Genomic DNA, 26,907 nt, shown 5'->3' on the forward strand with positions numbered 1-26,907 from the left:
GTTATTAAATAATTTTGTATGTGGAAAGAGACAAGAGTCTAGATTTCCCGACTCCACCCTATATTTAGTTTTTCTAGCACCATTTAAAATATATATATATATATATATATATATATATATATATATATTTGCCCCTAGTTATTGAATTGCTTGCTTCCTATTGTAGAAAATCAGTGTATGAGTATTTTTGGTTCTATGTTCTGTCTGTACCAATTGTTATTTACTTATCCTTATTTGATTTTACTTTAGCTTTTTTTTAAAATTAATTAATTTATTTTTCACTGCATTGGGTCTTCGTTGTTGGGTCTTTGTTGCTGCGCATGGGTTTTCTCTAGTTGTGGTGAGCAGGGATTACTCTTCGTTGCAGTGTGCAGGCTTCTCATTGTGGTGGTTTCTCTTATTGCAGAGCTTGGGCTCCAGGCACATGGGCTTCAGTAGCTGTGGCAAGTGGGCTCAGTAATTGTGGCTCGTGGGCTCTAGAGAGCAGGCTCAATAGTTGTGGCACACGGGCTTAGTTGCTCCGCTGCAGGTGGGATCCTCCCAGACCAAGGCTTGAACCCGTGTCCCCTGCATTGGCAGGCAGATTCTCAACTACTGCACCACCAGGGAAGTTCTTACTTTAGCTTTACATTGATTCTTGAAATCAGGTTCTCCAAATTTGTTTTGCTTCAATATTTGTCTGTACTTACTAGGTTCTTAATATTTCCATACAAATTTTATGATCTTCTTGTCTCTTGCTATTAAATTACAAAAAAAACAAAACCCCAAAGCTTATTGGTAGTAGAATTGAGACTAAGGTGAAGTTATAGATCAATTTGGAGAAAGTGACATTTTAAACATAGTGAGCGCTTTACTATCATTACTCTGGATTCTTTTTCAGGTAGACTGCAAGTTTCCTCTTCATTTGTTTGGTCTGGTGGGTTTTCACCCCCATTTTGCTTAACTTACTGTGTTTGGGGTCTCCTTTTCGCAGGCTGCAGGTTTGTAGTTCTCATTGTTTTTGGTGTCTTCCCCCTGTGGCTAAGGTTGGTTCAGTGAGTTGTGTAGGCTTCCTGGTAGAGGGGACTGGTGCCTGTGTTCTGGTGGATGAGGCTGGATCTTGTCTTTCTGGTGGGCAGGTCCACGTCTGGTGATGTGTTTTGGGGTGTCTGTGGCCTTATTATGATTTTAGGCACCCTCTCTGCTAATGGGTGGAGTTGTGTTCCTGTCTTGCTAGTTGTTTGGCATGGGGTGTCCACCACTGGAGCTTGCTGGTTGTCCAGTGGAGCTGGGTCTTAGAGTTGAGATGGAGATCTCTGGGAGAGCTCTTGCCAATTGATATTACGTGGGGTTGAGAGGTCTCTACTGGTCCAATGTTTTGAACTTGGCTCTCCCACCTCGGAGGCTCAGGCCTGACACCTGGCCAGAGCAACAAGACCCTGCCAGGCACACGTCTCCAAACTCCAGAGCTCCACACTACAGAGGCCCTCCATTGGATGTGCTGCCTCTCCCCTTCTGCGCAGGTCCTAAGCAGAGGCCCCACCCCACGCTTCTGAAAGAGAAATAAAGAAAACACTCCCATTTACCATTGCAACAGAATGAGTAAAATACCTAGGAATAAACCTACCTAAGGAGACAAAAGACCTCTATGAAGAAAATTATAACACTGATGAAAGAAATTAAAGATGATACAAACAGATGGAGAGATATACCATGTACTTAGAATGGAAGAATCAACATTGTGAAAACGACTATACTACCCAAAGCAATGTACAGATTCAATGCAATCCCTGTCAAACTACCACTGGCATTTTTCACAGAACTAGAACAAAATATTTCACAATTTGTATGGAAACACAAAAGACCCCGAATAGCCAAAGCAATCTTGAGAAAGGAAAACAGAGCTGGAGGAATCAGGCTTCCTGTCTTCAAACTATACCACAAAGTTACAGTAATCAAGACAGTATTATACTGGCACAAAAACAGAAATATAGATCAATGGAACAGGATAGAAAGCCCAGAGATAAACCCATGCACAAATGATTATCTTATCTTTGATGAAGGAGACAAGAATATAAAATGGAGAAGAGACAGCCTCCTCAATAAGTGGTGCTGGGAAAACTGGACAGCTACATGTAAAAGAATGAAATTAGAACACTTCTTAACACCATATACAAAAGTAAATTCAAAATGGATTAAAGACCTCAATGTAAGGCCAGACACTATAAAACTCTTAAAGGAAAATATAGGCAGACCGTTCTATGACATAAATCACAGCAAAATCCTTTTTGACCCACATCCTAGAGAAATGGAAATAAAAACAAAAATAAACAAATGGGACCTAATGTAATTTAAAAGCTTTTGCACAACAAAGGAAACTATAAAAAAGACAAAAAGACAACCTTCAGAATGGGAGAAAATATTTGCAAATGAAGAAACTGACAGAGGATTAATCTCCAAAATTTACAAGCAGCTCATGCAGCTCACTATCAAAAAAACAAACAACCCAATCCAAAAATGGGCAGAAGACATAAATAGACATTTCTCCAAAGAAGATATACAGATTGCCAACAAACACATGAAAGGATGATCAACATTACTGATCATTAGAGAAATGCAAATCAAAACTACAATGAGGTATCACCTCACACCTGTCAGAATGGCCATCAGCAAAAAATCTACAAACAATAGATGCTGGAGAGGGTGTGGAGAAAAGGGAACCCTCTTGTACTGTTGGTGGGAATGTAAATTGATACAGACACTATGGAGAACAGTATGGAGGTTCCTTAAAAAACTAAAACTAGAACTACCATATGACCCAGCTATCCCACTACTGGGCATATACCCTGAGAAAACCATAATTCAAGAGTCATGTACCACAATGTTCACTGCAGCACTGTTTGCAATAGCCAGGACATGAAACCAACCTAAATGTCCATCGACAGATGAATGGGTAAAGAAGATGGTAAAGAGAATGGACTTAAGGACATGGGGAGGGGGAACTGTAAGCTGGAACGAAGTGAGAGAGTGACATGGACATATATACACTACCAAATATAAAATAGATAGCTATTGGGAGGAAGCCGCATAGCACAGGGAGATCAGCTCAGTGCTTCATGCCCACATAGAGGAGTGGGATAGGGAGGGTGGGAGGGAGAGGCAAGAGGGAGGGGATATGGGGATATATGTATACTTATAGCTGATTCACTTTGTTATACAGCTGAAACTAACACAACATTGTAAAGGTATTATACTCCAATGAAGATGTTAAATATAAATAAATAAATAAATAAACATAGTAGCCTTCCCATCCATGAATATGATTTATTTTTCCATTTATTTAGGTTTTTTAAATTTATCTTAGCAATACTTTGTGGATTTTAAAAGAGAACTTGCCCATCTACAGCCTAAATTTTAAGATATTTATGTTTTCAATACTGTAAGTTCATTTTAAGCTATATTTTCTATTTTGCTCCAAATTATAGAAATTATATTCATTCTTGTATATTGATTTCATATCCCACAAGCTTGCAGAAACTGCTTAAAGTTTTAGTTGCTGTTTTCTGGATTCCTTAGGATTTATATATTATATTTCATATAAATAATTCTGTCTGTGAATAGGGATAGTTCTATTTCTTTCACTTTAATCTTTACTCCCTTTATTTTTTTGAATTTCTTTTCCTTGTCTTTTCTCTTTTTAACTTAATCCTTAGTAAAATTTTTAATAGAAGTGTTGAAAGAGTATCTCCTTGTCTTTTTTACAGTATTTGAGAGGAAAGCGCTAAATCCCCAGGACTAACTATGTTAGATACAGATTTTTAATTTTTTTTTTGTTTTACTTCATTTATAATTGCTGAACTTTTTAGCTATAAATGTGTGTGTAATCTTGTCATGTGATTTCTTTATATCTATTAAGATTATCATATAATTGTGTTAATTTGTTTCTGTTAACGTAATGACTGATTAATTTTCCTGAGTTAGCCATTTTTACATTCCTGGGATAAACATAATTTCTACATTCTGTATTATATATTATTATGTATTGATGAATTTTATTTACTTATATTTTCAAAGATTTTCTCATCTATACTTATGTTAAATATTTGTAATTTTTTGGATGATGTTTTATCATGTTTTGGTATTAAGGATATGTTGGTGTCACAAAAGGAGTTTGGGACATAGTCTCACTTCCTCTATATTTAAAAGGACTTTGATAAATTTAGGTGAATTGTGTTTATTTCTTTTTGGATAGATTTGACCAGTGAAGTCTGTGTGTAGAAATTTTGTTGTGGGAAAGTTTGAATCATTTGAAAATAAATGAAATAAATGCTTCTGCCATCAGATTGGTGATAGTTTTGTTTATCTGCCTATTTATTGTATTCCAAGCTTGTTATAACTTTACTAACTTTGGACGTTGTGCAGATTTGAATGTGCCTTGAACCTATAAAACATTCCTTTACTTGACTCTAACTCTTTGTTAACAGCACATTAATGATTTTTAACTTTTATGCTCTGGAACTCTTCCTGATAAAGCATAACTGTGTCATGTGTAAAAGAGAAGAAGAGTCAGTGTCCTTTTGCTGTTACAAGTTTATTCTTTTTAAAAAAAATATTCATTAAAGTTATTAAGAAAAATATTTATGTACTTCTTTTATACAATAATTTTCTTGGAAATGAGAGAAAATGAAAAATGTTTCTATATAAAACTGACTATAAATGAATAAATTTTAAGAAAACACTAAAGCTGAAGTATTCTCTCTTTTGACCTCATCTTTATAAGGCATGAATAAGTACAATGATTGGTTTATTTTCAACAGTGTGGTGTTTTAAAATCTGCTATAATAATACGGTTCCTATCAAGCCAATAGAAAAATTTTGAACAAGTGTGAACACACTACTAAAGACTACAATGAACCCATTTTATAGTTTTCCACGTACAGATAGAAATGAAGCAATTTGGCTGGGAATAAGGCAAATCACTTTGTTGGTTTCTGTAATAAAACAAAAATGATGCACTTATCTCAGTTGCCAATTATTGTTAACAAATAGTCTGACAGCACTAGGAGAGTCAAAATGTATGAATGCATATGTGAAAATATGACATACAATAGTTTTCATAATATAAAGACTGAGATGTTTGATAATATGCTCTTTAAAGGTGCCAAATCAGAAACAGTTTACCTCTTGTCAATTTGCTATTTACTGAACCTTAGAAATCAATATAGATTAAGCTCTTTATTTTTCAAGATTGCACATTGTTTTAAAAAATGTTACATTTTCATTTCAGAAAATATCAAAATCTCTCATGTTATATTATCTCCACCCGTGGATTGTTCACTATTTTAGAGATACTATTATGCATTATTCATCTTTATACTTCTGGCTCTTTCTTGAGTAGTGTTCATTAAATATGTTATTTGGAAATATTTAAACTGAATGGATTCAAATAGTTTAGGAATATTGAAGTGATTGCTCATACATTAATGGACATAAATTTCTCAAAGGACCTAGGAAAATCTACCTTAGAAAAGTTACATTGTCCTCCAATCTGAGTAACTTCTGGTGTTCCGTCAAACCATCTCTATTTCATGACAAATTAATAGAGGTTGTATAATCTTAACAAAGACTTTTTACTTACATGTGAGCATAGAAGATCTAAATTTATCTCCGTGGTTTGTCTGATCTATTTCTGAAGAGAGATGAGAAAAGCAGTCCATTTAAAAGTGTGTGAAACATGACATTCCAGGCCTTACAAGATTTTGTTCAACTTTAATACTGTATCATTATTTGTTGAGATTGGAATTATTTTCTTAATCATAAGGATTTTTTTTACTTATCAGTCTTTCACTTGAAATGATCTTGATTTTTTCAAAACAACCTGATTTCCTCTTTTCTTAGCATTACAGTGTGTTTGAACCAGATTGAATAACATTCCCAGAAGCAAATCTATCAGATTCCATTGTCCTTTTATTTTCAAGATATTGAGTAGAAAGGTCACTCTACTGTTTCCAATAGTGACTCTTCCATTTAGAGGTGCAGACAAAGTAAAATTTACTAGGCTTTTGGCATCTGGATTAGTATTGCTAAAATTGTATTCCAGTGTTTGATTTCAGCTTATTTTTCTAGTAAGATGACACAAATTGAAGAGGCCAGGAAAATATTCACTTAAAAATGATACTAGATTGTCTTCAAGATGTTTGTTCACAAAATTTGTGGCCAAAACCTCTTCTTTTATATAAATTTCAGAGAGTACGCTCTTACTAGATAGCCAAATATCATCAGTAGGTTTGTTTTTTAACAAACAATGAAAAAAAAACATCCTTAGGCAGTGATATAAGTTTGGCCTAAATGATATGAGATATTTTTTTGGAAGGAATGGTAGTGTTTAGTTTTAAGGGAAATGTAGAAAAATGACAGCTCTAATTTAATTGGTCTTGATGCATAATCATGTGAAGGTAACTAACATATTGAACTAGCATTTTGTCACTTCTGGTGAAGTACAACCATGCAACTCTGCCATGATAATTACTTTTAGTAAATTACTGACATTATTAAAGTGTATTGAATGCACAGCTTTGAGCTTGCCCCAGTTTATATACCTTTATGTAATGGATGCCATCATTTTCTCTTTTACTTTGGGATGGCTTTCTCTACAGAGGAACACTAAATCTTTCCTATCCCATAAATACGTGAACATAAACCCATGATTTATTGCAATTTAGCTTCTGTTTCCATGGAGGAGGTTTACTGTGCTGAGAAAACTCATTAATCTCGTTCACAGTTGGTAGTGTAAACATAACCTTTACAATATATAACAAAACAAATTATGTGTTTGTGTGATTTACCAAATCTATTTTGGAAAAATAATTTTTTGTTGTTTTTTCTACTGCTAGTTTCAATATTCATTGATAAATGTGCACTATTAACACAAACCAGATGTAAAATACATTATCTTTCACTGTGACATTTGCTTTTACATTTACTCACTATAAAAAGAATATAAAATTGTGATTTGACTTAAAGCAAACTTCAAAATGAAACTATCTGCTGTTGTGTTTGTGTTATAAAAGTGGCTTGCAGTATTGAACGTGATTGTGGACACAGTTTTATAATCTACACGTTGATATCTTTTTAAGCTCCATTTCATATTAACTTACTACAGAATTTCATTAAAATAAATTAATTTTAAAGCAATATACCATTTTAATTTGTGCAGAATAATTTATTTTGTGCTTTAAACTGTTTTGCTATATCATTATAGATTTCTCTGAGACCTACTAGGTGAACTTTAAAGGTGTAACTGTGGTGATATGAAAATCTGCTACTATTTTATGAGCTTTGCTCTAAATTGCTTTTCATTTGTTTCATTTGTTTTGCAATTTTCTGAAAATTTTGGTTTTGTATAATTTTTTCTCTGCAAACATTCGGATTAAAAAAGGTAATTCTCAACTTCTTAAACTGTACTAGACTTTCTCAATTGCAAAAGCATTCTAGCATCATTTACTGGTTTGCAAAATGATAATTTCAACAATTAGTAGAAGAGAATACTGTTTTGGGGGGTTCATAATCTGCAGTATAAACATGTTATTTTTATGTAGTTAAACTTTTAAAGCGACAACTTGTTAACATCAGTTGTTAACTCATCATTAACTAAAGAATTATTTTAACTTCTTAAAAGTATTTTTGTTAATAAATTCTTAATTACAAAATTAAAGTACACATTTTTTTTCATTTACTTGGATAGAATATTCTGAGATGTAGGCTGTTTCACCTGGGACTGAAGGAGAAACACTGCTTACAAGAACTTAGAATGGCTTTAAAATATATCTTCAGGTAATCAAGAACATGTGAAAAAGGAAATCTACTCATTATTTTTCCTTCTTCTTATTGGTCTCTCGTACCTGAAAGCACATCCTTTAGCTGTCAACCAACCTGTTGTCTCCAAGCCTACATGAAAGGCAGCAGAGGGCACTATGAGAACGTGACAGCAGAGCAAAGATATTGGCTACTTCCAGCATGATGCTCTAAAACTCAGCATACAGAGAAGGGGAGCCTTTTTTCAATCCTAAATGATCCTTGATTTATTGTTCCTTGATAGTGATTTGTCACCATGCATACCAAACAAATGTTTGGTGTTCACTTGGCTCAAATCTCAGCCTCTTGGCGGCTGATTGAAGCCTCCTCTTTGAACCAAACCTGGATAGTAGGTCAATGTGTGTCAACATATGGCTTAGGTTTTACTATCTGAGGGCTTTATCCATAGTGCTCTAATAAACTATGATTCTTTCCATCTGTCCATTTTTCTTGCCCCTCTGATCCTGATATAGATAGAGCATATGGGGAGTTACAAGAACTTACTAAGTCTTTTACTTCCGCTGCCAACAAAGAATTACTTTTTGAAAATCAAACTCTCAAAATTCAATGCACCTCTATCATTTACTTACCTCAAAACTATCCTGCTCACTGAGACAAGACAATGAAGTTTTGGAGTGGCACCATGGTTGGATACCCAATTTCTTAGTGGTTTTTCCCTGTGCTTGTAAACCAGTGAATAGAATAAGGAGAGGGACAAAATATCCTCTAGCCAATTTACCTTGATTACATTCTTTAATCCAGTTTTATAGACCTTGTACTTTGGGAAAACCTGTCCTACATTATAACAGGTTGACTGTCAGTCTTACCATTCTGCATTCAATCTCTTATTTTTGGCTTTCCATGAGTATTTAGTAGAAAATTGGAAAATATTCCACCAATAACTACTAGCCAGATTCTATTTTTTATCAAAGTATCTCCTTAGAGAGGTTTGTTCCCAGCCTTCTCTGAATAAGATTAATATGAACACAAGCATTATAATTTATACTTTTTAAGGTCTATTATTAAAATCTTTGATATTTCTTGACTCATTGTGACCGGGAAAAAAACCCAAAGAATTGAGGCTACATTTATCTCTGAATATTATATAACATGCACTTAAATGCTGGTAATAGATAAAAGGATGATAAAAAGAAGCAGAGCATTGTGCACAAGTGCGCTTATATTTCTATGATACTATTGACATATTTTCCAAATTACTGCTATTTCAGGAAAGCAAGTTGAAAGGTAGGGTTTAAGAATTCCATATGGTATTATCCTTAAAGTCCTTATATTTGTTAATAAAGCCTTAAAATGTAACAAGAGTGAGATCATCTTGCAAAATCTGCTTTCAAATATTCTAAGACACATGGAGAGTAGATCTTCAGCTCTTGGGACAGAAGTAGTTTAGTCATTCAGAGTTAAAGATATGTAACCTAAAATCATTGAGAAGGATCACAAAAGATATTTTGACGTAACATGGTTGTTTCTTACACATTTATTTCATATAATTAACATGTAATTTCATAAATGTGTGAAATTCTCTGATTCCTAAAATTAATGAATCACTGTGAAAATATCTACAGAAAGAAAAATAAGGCAAAAGATGGCTTTGTAAGTATACTCTTTGTTCTCAGGATGAAAGATTAGCATATAATTTGATCTGAAATGAAGGGTGTGCTTTATAGTGAAGTGGATAATGTTTTGTTATTATATTTTTATGTGTGTGTTCCCTCCTTTCCACTTCCCTATTTTAGTCCTCCATCCCTCACACCCTAGTATCTCTGCCAGGTTTTCCTTTTGTGGTAAGAGCAGCTGGTGAATGTTTCTATACTGAGAGTGACTTTTTAGAAGTTGGGAGGATGATCAGTGTGTATTTACATACTAAAGTTACTGTATAAAATACCTTCCTGGTCCCTGGTATCTTAGAGTAAAACACAGTGTCCTGTCGCTTGCCAATTTCATTAGATCAGCATCTTTACTGGTATTATTTTTGCAAGCGTTAAGATTTTCAAGGCAACATTAAATTAGCTTTATTTTCTGTTTAAAACAAGTAAAGAAAAATAGTCACAATGTGCTAAGCGCTTATCATGCATCAGACACTCTAATGATGGTTTGCTAGCATCATCTCTAATTCTCGCAATGGCTATGTTCAGCCACTCTTATCAGCATTTTTTAACCAGGTAAGTGAGGCTCAAAGCTTAAAACCTTGCTGAGTGCAGAGCCAGTTTGCAAAGCGAGGACCATTGAGAACACAATCCTTGCTTTCTTGAAGTATCCCACTGCTATTCACCACTGCAGGCTTCTTTCCCAATGACCAGGCCATCGTTGTATCTGATTAAGAGATAGGCTTGGATGCAGTTATTCTGTTAGTGATTACTAGTTACATTCTTTAGCACAAAGTGCAGAAACCTGTTAGGAATAAGGATTCTGTTGATTTTTTTTTTCTGATCTTTCCTCAGTATCAGACCATTTGCCTGAATTTATAATGGTCTAAGCAAAGCCAGGACTTAAGCCTGCAAGATTTCATATGAAGATATTTCACAATGAATAACAGTATCAGGAATTCTTTCATTTCAACTGACAAACACTTTTAATTTTTTTTAGAACTTTTAGAATATTTATACTTTGTGAAGATAAATCATGTTTCCTTCCTTTTATTAGTTTCTAGAAATTTTATAAGCAAATCACGTCTCCCTTCTAGTTACTATATTAAGATATTATAGCTTACAATTTAATGAATTTTCCTCATTTTTGGTATTTACCTTTTATCTTTCTGCTCAGTGTTCATTTCATCATGATTTGGTGTGCATTTTTTAATTTATTTTTTTATTGACTTATAATTGATTTACAATGTTATGTTAGTTTCAGGTGTATAGCAAAGTGATTCAGTTATATATACATATATATCTATTTTTTTCAGATTCTTTTCCTTTATAGGTTATTACAAAATATTGAGTGTAGTTCTCTATGCTATGCAGTAGGTCCTTGTTGGTTATCTATTTTATATATAGTAGTGGAAATATGTTAATCCCAAACTCCTAACCTATCTCTTCCCTCCCTTTCCCCTTTGCTAACTATAGGTTTGTTTTCTATATCTGTGGATCTATTTCTGTTTTGGATATAAGTTCACTTGTATCATTGTTTTTAAATTCAACATATAAGCAATATTATATTATTTTGTCTTTACTAATTTATTTTTAATTAACAGAATCTTTAATAAAACTAGACATTAGAACCTTATGCAATAAAGCAAGGCATAAAAACTCATAAATTCATAAATTAATATAATCTTGTACAGGATAATTTTTCTTGTGTCTTATAAAAGTTTAGAGACTTTTTAGCCTAGTTATAGTTCCCAAAGACCTAATTTCCAATGTTTAGTCTGAGCTATCATCACTCATCTAGATTATTGTAGAAACCTCTGAGTTGATCTCTATACTGGGACTCAAGTCTCCTGCTCACAGTATCGCATCCACAGAGCATCCAAAGTGATGTTTTGAAAGATTAAAATTAATTTGTCATCAGCCTCCATTTACTTAAAATATTGTCATGACTTTGTAATATAGTTTAAAAAAAATCCGAAATTCCTTAACCTGCCCTAAGAGATTCTTCATCAACTAACTTTTCTCCAACTTTTACCCTCGACCATTCACAATCTGCTAAATCTACATTGATCTGTATCTCAGAGGTTTTAGGTGTGTATTCTCAGCCTAGAGCTACTCTTCCTATCCGCTTCACCCCATACTATCCTTCCTAGCAATCTGGTCTCTGCTAAAATATCTCCTTGCGAGAAGCACTGTTCCAGAACTTCTATTCTAAACTCTATACACGGGTTATTCTCCTACATTAACTTACTATTTTTATTTATTTATTCATTTATTTTTTTTGCGGTACGCGGGCCTCTCACCGGCCTCTCCCGTTGCGGAGCACAGGCTCTGGACGTGCAGGCTCAGCGGCCATGGCTCACGGGCTCAGCCGCTCCGCAGCATGTGGGATCCTCCCGGACCGGGGCACAAAGCCGTGTCCCCTGCATCAGCAGGCGGACTCTCAACCACTGCACCACCAGGGAAGCCTGAACTTACTTTTATTTTAATCATAGCAGTTGTCACAATTTATCATTATATATTTGTTTATTGCATGTCTTTTTCTAGATTGTAAATCCCCCAGAGGAAAGATGTCTGATATCCAGTGCCTATCAGGGCATTTATTTAGCTTATAATTAAAGCATAATTGTGGTACTTACAAATAAATACATTTTCCTAAAACATAGACTATAAATATATTTTTGTTATTTATCACTATGTTTCACCATCAATTTAAAACTCAGTCATATTTACTTAAAATTAAGCATGTGGAGGTGTTAGCACCTTTTAGGAAAATCCATTTAAAATTACACGTTTCACTGTGAGATTAAAGTCCTTCCATTACAGAAAATTTGGGGGTCAATAAGATCTGAAATATATATATTTTGCACTTGGAGAAGAAATTTGATTATTTGTTAGCCAATGTCTCATCAGTATTTGGTGTATAATTTCTATACTGCAGTGGTATTTGTAATAAGCTATAGATGTTATAACACAGGTAAATATGGCATAATGGAAAAATTGGTATTACTTTAGTCACTAGAATAGCTATTTAGAGTTCCTACCATCACTAAACTTTCAAGAACAGAATTTGATGAGCTGTTTATGAATAACTTGTTTACACTTGACATAATTCTACATATTACTTTAATGGCAACAAGCTGTGCTAATCACAAGACACATTTTTACTACTTCTTACTTCCATGTACTTATAAAATCTCATTGTCTCCAGATTTTTATTTTGTAACCTTGCTTTCTCTTTAAAAACAACTAGATCTCCAAATCTCTTTAATTTCTACCTTTCAGTTGCACACTTGTTGCTTGTGCCATCACCACTTTTTCTTCTCACTTAATTATGCTGGCTTTTTAAGCAGAAAACCTGCTGAGGGGTTAGCTACTTTTGAAAAGATCCAACTGTCTTTAGAGCAAAATGAAATATATTATTTCAATTATTATTAAGTATTAGCATAATTGTAATTATAAGTAGAGTGTTTCATTATATTACATCTGTTGAAGTTTTAAATGAATCTCTGTAATGTGCTACATTAATAAGCAGGGAGGAACTGCTGACTTGGCACCTTTTTGGATCACATTTGTGACAACAAAAGAGGTTATGAAAATGAATTCACCATAGGGGTCCTACTGCGTTAGTTACTATGATTCACAAGTTTATTATAGTAATAAAGCAACATGAGACGATAATGCTAGGGACTCAGATATATAAAGGATGCTCAGTAATGTTCCAAAAACATTATGAAGAAGAAGTAAGAAGTGCTGGGAATTGAATATAATGAAGTGGAACAGCTGTCACACTGCTGAAGAAAATCAGAAGTTCCTCTTCATCTTGTCCCTTCCCTGCTTGCTTCTTGCACCTGCAGCTTTCCTGATTGAGAATATATGAATTGTTTCAGTTACACAGAAAAATTATTCTCATCATGGTCTAGAGGTTATAGATTCACCTTTTTTTTTTTTTTTTTTTATAGGAGGACACAGTAAAATGGCACAGGTCTGATCTTCAAACAATGGGGGTTGTAATTGTTCTCTCCCCTTTGTGATCTCCACATGAAGTGGCAGGGATCAAACAAGCACATGAAACACAAGTGGTGAAGGTCAATGGATGTTGAAGGAAACAAACTTTTGAGAGCTATAAATCTGGATTATGTTTCTGGCATATACAAACGAGTCAGCATGTGTTTGGAATCACAGATAAAATCCTTGCCAAGTATACAATACTTATTTTTAAAATATTGTTTACAAATCTTCATTTCCATTATTATGTTAATGACTAGAGGTAACTGAGAAGATGTTTTGTAATAAAGTAATTTCATAAACTGCTTTCTTTCATCTTTTTTGAGACTCAATTTTTAAAATGTTATTCTTTTATATTTTATTTCTTTATATAAATATAAGTATTTATATACATATATTTATATTTTTAGTATTTAAATTTATATTATTAAACAGTTAAAATTGAGTCTCAAAAAGTTATGGTCAGACAAATTTAGTTCATCTGAGGCTTGTACAACTTTTCTTTACATTTGCAAAACAAATCTACTTGTTTCTATAAAGAGGTGTTTCTGTTTTCTATTGGTGCATTACAAATTGCCATAAACTCAGTAGCTGAAAACAGTCCCCACTATTAGCTTACAAGTCTGTGGGTCTGAAGGCTGGGTACAATGCAGTTGGGTTCCCTTCTTAATATCTCAATGGCTGAAATTCAAGATGTCGGTCAAGCTGTGTTCCTGTTTTGAGGATCTGGGGAAGAATCCATTTCAAAGTTCATTCAGATTGTTGGCAAAATTCAGTTCCTTGCAGCTATAGGACTTAAGTCCCTATTTCCTTGCTGGGAGATGAGGGCCAGTCTCAGCTCCTAGAGGTTACTGTATTTTTTTTTCCATTTGTTTCTTACCATCTTCAAAGCTAGCAACGCAGAATTTCTCTTGCATGGAATTTTTCTCACACATCAAATATCTTTGACACCACCACCACCACTCTCTTCCTCATCTTTAACCTCTAGACCTAGTTTTTAAAGAGTTCTTCCATAGAGTTTTCCTCTTGTAAGGTCAGCTAATCTGGAATTTTAATTATGTGCTCAAAATCCCTTCATAGGAGCACGTGGATAAGCGTTTTATTGGAAAACTGGAAGAATATATATGTACACTAGAAGCCAGGTTATTGGGGACCATCATAAAATTCTGCCTCCCACTTAGCCCTTAATACAAACACATGTTCAAATCATTAAGTAAAAGCCAGAGAAGTTGACTAGAATTATATTGCTAGACAGTGACTCAAGGTAGTGTTTTCAAATCGCAGAACCAAAAATCCACATGGTAACTTTGCAAAGCAAAACTATGATTTATCACTCGAAAATAATAATTTATTACTTTTATTTTATGTTACATGGTTTTATCATTCATGCAACAAATATTTACTGCACCACTTTATACCACTAATATGCTCAACAGCTAGGGATAAAAAGAGTACAGCTAGATCCTTCTCTCAGGGAACTTATGGATAGTTTGTATCAGACCCTCTGCTAGAAACAGAAGATGTGGAAGAAATACTCTTGTATTTTAGCAGCTTAAAGTTTTGCTGTGAGAAAGATATAAAGGAATAATTACAGCAACATTTAATTACCATTGTTATGAGTACCACAAAGGCAAGAAGGTAGGGTTCATTAAGACATGAATCAAGAATGTATCTTACAGGGCTTCCCTGGTGGCACAGTGGTTGAGAGTCTGCCTGCCGATGCAGGGGACACAGGTTCGTGCTCCGGTCCGGGAAGATCCCACATGCCGTGGAGTGGCTGGGGCCGTGAGCCATGGCCGCTGAGCCTGCGCGTCCGGAGCCTGTGCTCTGCAACGGGAGAGGCCACAGCAGTGAGAGGCATACAAAAAACAACAACAACAACAAAACACCAATGTATCCTAGAGACAGGGATCAGAGACTTCTGATTCACACTGCCATTTGAAGACCAAGAAATTGTGATGTAATGAATAGAGAAAGGAAGAAAGAACACAGAGTGCTGATGGAGAATCTTAATTCTTCATGAATGCATGAAAAATTTTAGTAGCATCTTTTTCTTTTATGATAATACCCTATAAAATGGACTAAGAATATTTTCTGTATAGTAAAATCTGTAATCTTTGTGTAATTAAACATGTAACTTCTTGAACGAATCATGGGAATAATTCTTGTGACTATTATACTTTTGCCTTGAGGCATATGAGTAATATGTCTTCTTTCCAAAGTAGAATTCATTTAAAATTGTATTTAACACACACACACACACACACACACACACACACAGCTCAATATGTGTCTGGAACTCTTCTAAATCATTCTGAATAATAACATTTAATCGTCATAACAACCTTATTAGTTTGCTACAATAATTACCTGAATTTTACATATGAAGCACAGAAAGATTAAAAATATCTCCCAAGATGACAGCGTAATCACACAGTGAGAAAGACAGAATATGAACTCAGGTTATTTGGCTCCAGGATTCGTGATATTATGCTATCCTGCCCAATGCCAAGAAACACAACACCCAGGAGCAGGAACAGAATATACTATGCTGTACAAGCAGTCACTATTTCCTTCTGCTTTTTTTTTTTTTTTAATCTTGACCCCTTTGTGTCACCGTATTCTGCCTTTTTGCATGCATGATGATTACTAATCATCTTTGAAAATAAATCACACCTGAAAAGATTCTGCTTTCTTCCTCACAGTCTTTTATCAAACTGATATATTCTCAGTTCTGAAAGTTCTCAGAAGTTGAAATTGCACACATTCTTTTTGAACACTTGTCTATATTTGGCAAATATTTTATTTCCAATTAGATAAAAACACATCTTTAAAAGATGTGTAAAAATATGGGCTTCCCTGGTGGCGCAGTGGTTAAGAATCTGCCTGCCAATGCAGGGGACACGGATTCGAGCCCTGGCCCAGGAAGATCCCACATGCCGTGGAGCAGCTAAGATCGCAGCTACCGCAATGAGAAGGCTGCACACAGCAATGAAGAGTAGCCCCCACCCTCCGCAGCCAGAGAAAGCCCATGCGCAGCAACGAAGACCCAGTGCAGCCAAAAATAAATAAATTAATAAATAAAAGATGTGTAAAAATATAGTCAGGTTGTTTGAAATTATTGCAGAAGTATTATATTGAATTTGCCTATTGATTTTATTTTAGGTATGAAAAATTACATGAAAAGTTCTGAAATGTTTATAGAATCAAATATGTCCATAGTTTTTCTTTAATACTATTCTCTCTCCTCTCAGTAACAATCTTGTTTTTATTTCTATAAGTCATTTCTCACAACACGAAATGAAACTGATAATTTCTCCTAAGGTTTTGCTTTTCTTTCTGGATGAGGAAAGAAAAAGCAATAAAAAGTGTAGAAATTGGGAATAAAGAAGTAATATATATTCTTTCTGCAGAAAAAATATTCATATACATAAATAATCCTAATAATAATCCTAGGGTATTTCAAAAAGCTAAATAATTCAAATTGAAAATAAATTAGTTGAATCTCTTTATACCAGCAACAAACATAATAGCATCAAAGTTTACAATAACATCAAAAGCATATAATGTTTTCTGATTAGTTTTAAATACTATGCACAATATTTTTACAGTGAAAATTTAAAGAAACTTTTCTGAAAGACATTTTAAAAGTTCTAAAAATTAAGAAATTTACTAGGGTCAATTTCCTCCAGAGAAACAGAACCAATAGCATATATACAAATAAGGAGAAGATTCATTTTAAGAGATTGGCTCCCACAGTTGTAGAAGCTAAAATTTGCAGGGCAGGCCAGCATGCTGGAATTTCTAACAGGAGTTGATGTTGCAGCCTGGAGTCTGAAGGCAGTCTTGAGTCCTTCCTCTCTGGGGGACCTCAGTCTTTTTTCTTGAAGCCTTCAATTGATGGGATGTGGTACACCCACATTATGGAGGATAATTTGCTCTGCTCAAGTCTACTGATTACATTAATCACATTAAAAAATACTTTCACAGCAACATCTAGATTGAAGTTTAACTAAACAACTGGGTAGCCTAGCCAGTTGATACATAAATTTAACTGTCACAGTGAGACATGTAGCATATTCACAAATTGAGAAGGTCAATGTTGTAAACATGATAATTATTCCCAAATTGATCTACAGATTTGATGCAATCCCAATAGAAATCCTGGTGTGGGTTTTGGTAGAAATTTAAAAGCTGCTTCTAAAATCTATAAGCATTTGGAAATGAAATAGTACAGCAAACAGAATTTCAAATGCAAAGGACCAAATTAGAGAATTTAAACATTCTTATTTTAAGACTCATCATAAAGTCAAAATAAACAAGAATTATGGTATAGGCAATAATATAGGCATAAAGATGGAGATTAGAGAAATACATCCACACATATATGGTGAAATGATTTTTAAAAAGGCGCCAAGGGGGAGCTTCCCTGCTGGCGCGGTGGTTGGGGGTCCGCCTGCCAGGGCAGGGGACATGGCTTCGTGCCCTGGTCCGGGAAGATCCCACATGCCGTGGAGCGGCTAGGCCCGTGGGCCATGGCCGTTGAGCCTGCACGTCCGGAGCCTGTGCAATGGGGGAGGCCACAGCAGTGGGATGCCCAAGTACATCAAAAAAAAAAAAAAAAAAGGCGCCAAGGTAATTAAATAGGGAAAGAATAGCCATTTCAAGAAATAATTTTAAAACAATATGATATGACTTTAGAGCTACATATATACCCAATCTCTATAAACCCAGATGTCAAAGCTAAAACTGTAAAACTTCTTGAAGAAAACATAGAAGAAAATGCTTGGAACAGGCAAAAATGGCTTAAATAGTACACGAAAACCACAAAATTTAAAAGACATAATTGTTGGTAAATTTCATCAAAATTAAAATATTTTACTCTTCAAAACTCACCATTTCATTAACAAAATGAAAATACAAAACACAGATTGGCAGAAAATATCTGCAATTCATATATATTTTTAAAAGGACTTGCATACAGAATATATTAAAAAGAATAAAAAAAAACCTCTTACAATCCAATAAAAATTTAAAAAAATGTGCAAAGGACATTAAAGAAACATAATAAAAGAAACTCTTCAAAAACTGCTCAACACTATTAAACATCAAGGAAATGTAAATTAATATGACAGTGAGATACTACTACACATTCACTGCAATGGGTAAAACTTGAAAAGACTGTGAATAAAAGTGCTAGTGAGGTTGTGATATAACCAGACTTCTGGTACATTGTTGATAGGGGTATAACATGGTACAAACATTTTGGAAAAATTATTAGGCAATTTCTTACAAAGTTTAACATAACCATCATATGGCCCAGTAATCCCACTCTAGGTATTTACCCAAGAAAAATAAAAATTTTTTGTCTCAAAAAATCTTGAGTGCATTACTCCAGAATAGATTTCTTCATAATAGCTTAAAACTAGAAAAATCTAAAATGTCTATCAAAAAGCAAATTCTTAAACATTATGATATGTTTATAAAAAGCAATCCTAATTATCAATTTAAAAATGAACAGTTGATATTAAAGCACTGTGGATGAATCCCAAAATTATTATGCTGAAAATAGGAAGCCAGACATAAAGGTGTACATTCTATGTAATTCAATTTATATGAAATTCTAGGATAGGAAAAAAGTAATATAGAGTAATAGGTAAGAGGTTTGACTATGAAGGAATGAGAAAACACTTTTGATAATAATTTTAAAATTTAATTTAAAAACTTGTTTCTTGATTGCCTTGCAGTTACATGGGTGTGTATATTTGTCCAAACTTACAAACTTGTACTTAAAATGGGTTAAATTTGTTGTATGCCAATTATATTAAAATAAGTTTACTTTTAGGAATAAAATGTCACAATGAAATACTTTTGTTATGGGCATAAATTTTTAAATTAAAATATGATATAACATCTTTTATGTTAAAATGGGAAAACACTAGTTTTTATTGCAGTTAAATTGCTAACTGATTATTTCTTCAAATTGAAATTTAGATGAGGTCCCAAGGGTGCACCCCCTCATGATGGAATTAGTGTTCTTCTAAGAAGAGACACAAGCATTCTCTCCACATGAGCCCCCAGTGAGAATGTGGCCATCTTCAAGCCAAGAAGAGGGTTCTTACCAGTAACTGAATCTGCTGGCAGCTTGATCTTGGACTTCCCAGCCTCTAGAAATTTTGGAAATAAATGTCTGTTGTTTAAGCCACCCAGTCCTGTATTTTTTTATAGCAGCCCAAGCTGACTAAGACAATATCTAAAGAATTGAATTGTTTCCCTCTCCCCTCAAAACTAGTTACAAGATGATTTTAGGCGTTATGTAGACCTACTTTAAAAATTCATAGTTAGATATGTTTCTTTAATATGTATTAGAAAAAGTATAACTGTATATCAAAACCCTAACTTTATGTGAATTTTTGCTTCATATTAAAATAGGCAAAAAGCACTCAAGGTCTAATTTTATAATATCAGGTAAAATTAGTATTAATGAGCTAGAATACAAATTAGACAACAATCGTGAAGATGATGCAACATAAAATTCATAATACTTTGCACTTCTGTTATCCAATTTCTGAATGACTCATTTTCATTTGATTTCACTCTTTTTTCAAAAAATGAAAATTATCTTAATTATAGTCACTGATTCAAATGCATATAATCCTTATACTAATCGTTTAATGTTGCCTAGATAGTAAATTTTGCATATTTTGTGCTTCTTTAAACGCCTGGAATGAATTTCCCATTAATCTTTTGAAAAAGTAAAGGCATTAAATTGTTCTAAAACTAATGCTTATTTTCCTGAAGTGTTATCTCTCAAGGGCACCAAATACCATTATTTAGCTTATGTTGTAAAGTTCCTAAAGATGGATTCAAAATTCCTTGTTTAAAAAATAACTTTGTGTAACTACTGCTTTGTAAGAATTTATAGGGCACATTTTTTCCAGGTTCTTCTGCCTGAGGAAAAGGCCCTATTTATGTTTAGTACATGAAGATTGATTTCTGATGCAATAGGCTCATTTTTTTGCTCAGAAATTTCTGCTTATATTACCCAAATCCATCTCTATTCATACTATTCTAGTTCTATTTAAACCTGACACAAAATTTCAAAATCAAGCACTAAGTTGGATGATTACATATGATATTAACAATTATCAATTTCTGATAATCAATTACTGCCAGGATAATTTGAAGCATTCATCTTTCCAAGAAGAGTAGTTAAGGGTTTTGTTCTCTTGATGACTCACTACTGTCACACTTCCAGCTGTGTTGAGCCTCTTTCACAGGCCTCTTCACATTCATTTTAATTTGTTATTTTAATCAATAATATTGAAGTCACAAAGAGGAAAAAGAGCCAGCTTATTAATGACTGTAGACTCTTCATTGAGTTGAGCTAATTATGCCAATTTCACACATACACACATAACCAGGTTAAAGGGAAACTTGATCCCTTGTCTTGTACACAATAAGTATTTAGACAGTGACGTCTCATGGTGGAAACTTCTTTTCTAACTCTGATTTTGTGAGTGTTTGTTTTTCCTCCCTACATGTCTTTTTTATTTTTTTCATGGTTCCTGTAACTTCTGGGACTAAATTTGGATGTGTTCCCAGAACACATAGTTGCTTCCTTGCTTTCATGCCTTTTCTTAAGCAATTTCTGACTGCTTCAAGGAGTGGCCAAATGTTAAAAAAGTTATAATGAGAGGAAGAATTGAGAGAACAGGAGTTTGAGGATGAAGAGGTAATGGGAGCTTCCTTAGAAACCACAACGTTTCAAATGTTTCTTGAGAAGTTGTGAGTTGGTGATTATAAATAGAGACAGTCAATATATACCACTTGTTTAAAAAATCTGGAAGTGGAAATGAAACAAAAAGAGAAGGAAACCAAAGTGTCATATGAAGATATTGCAAAGCTTTAGACATTGGACAGTAAAAGGTCAGAGATGAATTGAGAGGTATTGTGTTCAAGGATAATTGAAGGAGGGGTCCCCAGAGGATGAAGAAGAAAATGGAGTTGAGGATACTTTATCTTAAAAGATAGCAGTATATCAATGTATCTGAGAATAAAATAAAAGAGAATATTATAAAGACAAATATTTTGGATGATAAAGATGTATACTGGGGAGCTCATGTTAGTCAAACTTGATCTTTTAGTAATGTAAAAAAAAAGCTGTTGGGCATCCCTGGTGGCGCAGTGATTGAGAGTCCGCCTGCCGATTCAGGGGACGCGGGTTTGTGCCCCGGTCCGGGAAGATCCCACGTGCCATGGAGCGGCTGGGCCCGTGAGCCATGGCCGCTGAGCCTGTGCGTCTGGAGCCTGTGCTCCATAACGGGAGAGGCCACAACAGTGAGAGGCCCGCGTACCACAAAAAAAAAAAAAAAAGCTGTTTACATATGAGGCAGGGGTATATGGGGAAATCTCTGTAAATTTCAACTTTGCTGTAAACCTAAAAATGCTCTAAAAATCACCCATTTTAAAAAGATGCCATCTCCTTATAATTAATGACATGAATTAAAATGTGGGGTAAACAAATCATCTGAGCATTATCATCATTACCATTGTAAGAAGTAAGTCCTAGAACTTAATAAAATAATTTTAAAACAAGAATAAAACCTCAGTTGAAGTTAAGACAAGATTCTGCATTGGGTTCTATATATATATTTTTTTTTTCATTTTTATGATTCCAAAACAAGACTCGAGAAGGCAGTGTGTGTTTTTGTGAACAGGGACTATACTGATTTATGAACAAAAGAATTAAGAAGCAAGAGAGACCAGAATTCTGATAACGGTGGCCAATTATTGAGCACCTACAATGGACCAAACGCTGTAATGATTGCTTCATATAACTTATCACTAACCTTGAGAACATCTTGTAAGATAAATATTGTTGTGGTCATAGACAGATTATAATTACTCTTATTATTGGCATTAATTATAGAATATAACATGTATCGGATGCTTACTGTGTGGCAGCACCAACCATGTGCTTCACAAGAATGATCTCATTTAATCTGTGGGACTTAAAGGGGATGCATGTGTACTGGGCTCTGTAAATTGCTTGACACTCATCTCTGTTCTCTTTACCACAACCCTATGCAGGAGCTTACTTCACTTTATAGATAAGAGAGTTGAGGAACAAAGTTGTTAAGTAATTTTTGAGTTCAAATACAGATCATTTGGCTTTAGAGCTTTCATTTTTAAATACCATGTGATATTCCTTATATTCAAAGATAAATTTGACTTGCTCTAGATTTCTTGCTTCAAAAAGAAGACCAAGAATAAACTGACTGACAATACACTTCAGACTTGTAAGTGGGTCAATTATTACTGGATCAGAAATGAAATAGGAAAGTAGGAATTGCCACCTCTTCTATATTTAAAGATTAGATAAAATCAGATTTGGAAGGTGTGATCTATTAAGTGTCAGATAATGAATTTATGTCTATGGAGGGTGTTGGAAGTAAAACATGACCATACCCAGAGAATGGTCTTTATCCTTCTTCTTGTGTGAATTACAAAATCCTTATAATATTCCTTAGGGAGAATTGTGAGTGATGACATATTCCTCCCTCAGTCGAATTGAGAAGTACAAAGTGAACTTACATCTTCCATTGTTCTCCTGACCAGGTAGGTTGCTCACTGCAAGTAGGTTATATTGACTTCAAACACTGCAGGTAAGTTTCAACGGGATATTCACGAAACCATGCACTTACTTGTATTCTTACTTGTGCAGAGTTTACACTCCCTGTTTGGCATTTGGAAGTTAAAAGTTACACACACACACACAAAACTCATCTCAACAACATCAAAAAAACAAAAACAAAAACAAAAACAAGCAACAATAACAACAGCAGCAAAAAAAAAAAAAAAAAATTCAGCCAAATCTAAGTTGTCATTCTTGGGCAAGATCTCTGACATCTGCAGGGTTCCTTTGGAATTAGAAAGCATGGTCTTGTGATTTAAGTCAAGAGTAATGGGAGAAATATAAATTTGAAGCATCCCTACCTGTTTGGTTCCCTGTAAAACAACTTTGAGATGCCGAGTTATTGCAGGAAGATTACTAGGATGTGTGCTTCGGAGATACAGCTGTAAGAAAGTGATGAAGACACAATTTGGTAGTGGGAAATTCTGTGGAGTTGCAAATAACAACTTAATCAATCCTGTGGGAAACTTTGGAGTTGGCGTGTACTTTTGGTATCGTCCCAGGAAGAGGCATAACTATGGTGGATCATGTAATTCCTTGAGATCAAAGGCACATCCCAATGATGGGTACAGCTGTGAGCTGCACTGTTACTCTTAGCAAGTGGGGGATGGGTTAATTATCCATAAAGAGAGGTTATTATACAGCATGATAGTATCCACTATAGTGAATGTAGCTCAGACCTATATGCCTCTTATTGTAAATGTGTCCCATCTAGGAATAAATCTCCAGGAATATTTTTGGTCTTGTATCCTGGGAAATTTAGAAGGTTTAGTGAGACCACAGCCCTGATGTGAATTTGATCTCAGGGACACGTGATACTCCTCATCATTTTCCTGTATCATCAATCCATATTCCTCTCACCAATGATGAACATATTTGCTGATTTATATGACTTCTCTGGTAGGATAACCCAAACACTCAATACCGAGATACCTGAGTCCCTGTTACCATGTCTTATTGTCAAGCTATGCCTGCCAGTTTGATCTATTTACTACTGAAACTGGGCACAAGAACAATAAAAGATAGCCAGGTGGAAACCCAAGTTACAAATATATTCTTCCATGGCCACTTTGGTGTAGTGGTACCAATTACTTCTTGATGATCAGATTAAATAACTCTGCTTGTATGGAAATCCCTTTTCTTGTCTGCTGGTCTCTTGTCACAAAGACACTGAAGTGACCAGGCAGCAGCAACTATACGTTAAAGCTCAATAGGACTTTTACTGTGTCATCTGCTGAAAGTGTTACAGCTCTAGGAATCAGAACCTCTATACCCACAGAGACTAAAGTTGGGACAGGAATCTCAAATTTCCCAAAGTGGGTACCTGGGCTTATACTAAATGGGGTCATTCTACTTTACTTCCCACCCATGGTTCCTAGGCCTGTGAATTTTACTTAGTGGAAATACAGCACTTTCAAACACTGGATGTTTAAGGTGTACACTGTATCCTGTGGGGAGTCCGGCTCCAGATAGAATCCTATGTGTGATCTTTCAGGCTTGACCATAGATTACAAGTCTTTCCCTAGCAGTTCTCATGAGGGGAAGCTACCTTCCCCATACCAGAGTTGGTTCATAGCCAGTATATTTCAGTTTTCTGAGAGAGTTATAGTCAGTGTCATCCCTAGGCCAGCTATGCTCACAGGCATGTCTACATTCCTAGCCCAGGTCTTACACTTGAAGTCCTTCTTATCAGGGACCTTGGCTGAGATACTTCCCAGCCACTTCTACCAAGAGGGCTTTGGCTTATCAGAGGCTTTGGATAAGTACTTTTCTCTGTACTTTTCCAATCCTCCCATCCCTCTAGCCCATGTGTACATAATGAGACAGGAGTCTTTTGTTTGGGGCTCCTCAGCAGTGAGACAGGTGCCCTGTTCATGCCCTGTCCATGCTGCATCATATGATGATTGACTTTCACCATTCTGGAGCATTCTATCTTACATGCATTGCCATAGTAAGTGAATAAGGCCTGATTGCTACTTTCAGTTTAGTTTATTTTCCTAACTGACTCACTTGACTCCTGATTGTTTGACATGGTACCCCACCTTTGCAGATAACCATTTCCAGGCTGGCATCTCAGCCGCTTCTTTAACAAACCATTCCATTCTCTCTACTATGGGTGACTTGTAGGTGGTACACCCTTGACTTTGTGACTACTACCACATCTCTTTACTATAAGGTAGGTCCCCTCTTATGCAGTGACGTTACATGCAGTTTCATGTCAGTGAACCAAATCTTCTATAGCACTTTTGATAGTGGTGCTGACCAAGGACCTGGGGCAAATACATATCTGAAATACATATGTTGATTCAAGTCAAGTTTAAACATTTCCCCTTTTGGAGTCAGAGAAATACTACTATTTACCAATTTCATAATCTAGAATTCACTAAAGAATGGACCAGCTGTTGTTTATCTAGCCTGGCCTTCTATCTCAGCAGCAGACTCTGCATAGTATAGTTGTTGATCTAGGTAATGGTAATTAGGGATCTATTAGGAAAGGAGAACTGGAATAAAGAAATGAGGATGCTGTGAAATACCATGGGGTAATTTCATCCAGTGGCAGCTGCAGAGGCACAGAAGAGGCTTCCCTGAAGGAAAAAGCCTGCACTCCTGGCCACCTAACATAGTGTTACATGTTGGAATCAAGTGGTCTAACCTGTCACTAACCAAGCCTCTCACCTAGAAGTTCTCATCAAAGTTACTGTTGAGGAGTGTTGTTAGTACCTGTTTTCATCATGAAGATATGGTTTCTATTGCTGGGCCAGGCCCTGGTAATTCAGTGAGCCCGCATTCCTAAAGGAGTTAAAGGAGTACACTGGTGTTATGTTCCACTGACTGGGTGGCTTAGAGCTACCATTCCTCACATGGGGAGAAAAATGATGTGTTTCCCACCTTGAGTGGTGATGAGTAAGCTGCAGCTGGGATGACTCAGAAGGTTCTACAGTTTCCTGAGGTGCTGAAGTGTACCTATCCATTGCACAGAGACCACGTGTCTTAGCTCAGACTGCTATAACTTATTACCATAGACTGAGTGGCTTAAATAACAACCCACTCACAGTTCTAAGATCTAGGAAGTCCGAGATCTAGGTACCAGCAGATCCTGTGTCTGGTGAGGAAACACTTCCTGGTTTGCAGATGACTCTCTTCTCAATGTATCCTCACATGCCAGGCAAAAGAGAGAGAAAGGGAGAGGGAGGCAGAGAGAGAGAGAGTTCTTATGTCTCTTCATATATGGGCACTAATTCTATTCATGTGGGCTAGCTCTCATGACCTAGCTCCCTTCCAAAGGCCAAAGATTTTTAACACTTAACACAAATATTCAGTCCATACACCATGTAAACCATATGGCACATTATGATGCCCAATTTACTAAGCAGCTACATCCCTTCCTTCTATGGGGGGAGCTGGGCAATATAAACCAAACTCATACCCAAATTGACGTAGCAGATCTTAGGCTTGAATGTTAAAGATGAGCAAGGGTTAAAACAAGTGAGTGACTATACTACCAGATTTGGAGCCACTTTCAGTCCTGCTTGTGATAGTAAAAACTTAAAGCATTTTATTCCTAAATTTCTATTTCCTCTGTGAACTCTAGAATAGAGGATCTGAAGCTTAAGTTGTGGGTCTTAAACTTGATGTTGGTTAATGTCAGCAGAATACACTAGGCAGTTAAAACCTGATGAAATGCCAGAGGCTTATCAAGCATCTTTAACTGGCAGTAGGAAGTATTAAATAAAGTTGGTATCACCATTAAAGAGGGGATATGAT

This window comes from Pseudorca crassidens, chromosome 18 (assembly GCF_039906515.1).
Source record: "Pseudorca crassidens isolate mPseCra1 chromosome 18, mPseCra1.hap1, whole genome shotgun sequence".
NCBI lineage: Eukaryota > Metazoa > Chordata > Mammalia > Artiodactyla > Delphinidae > Pseudorca > Pseudorca crassidens.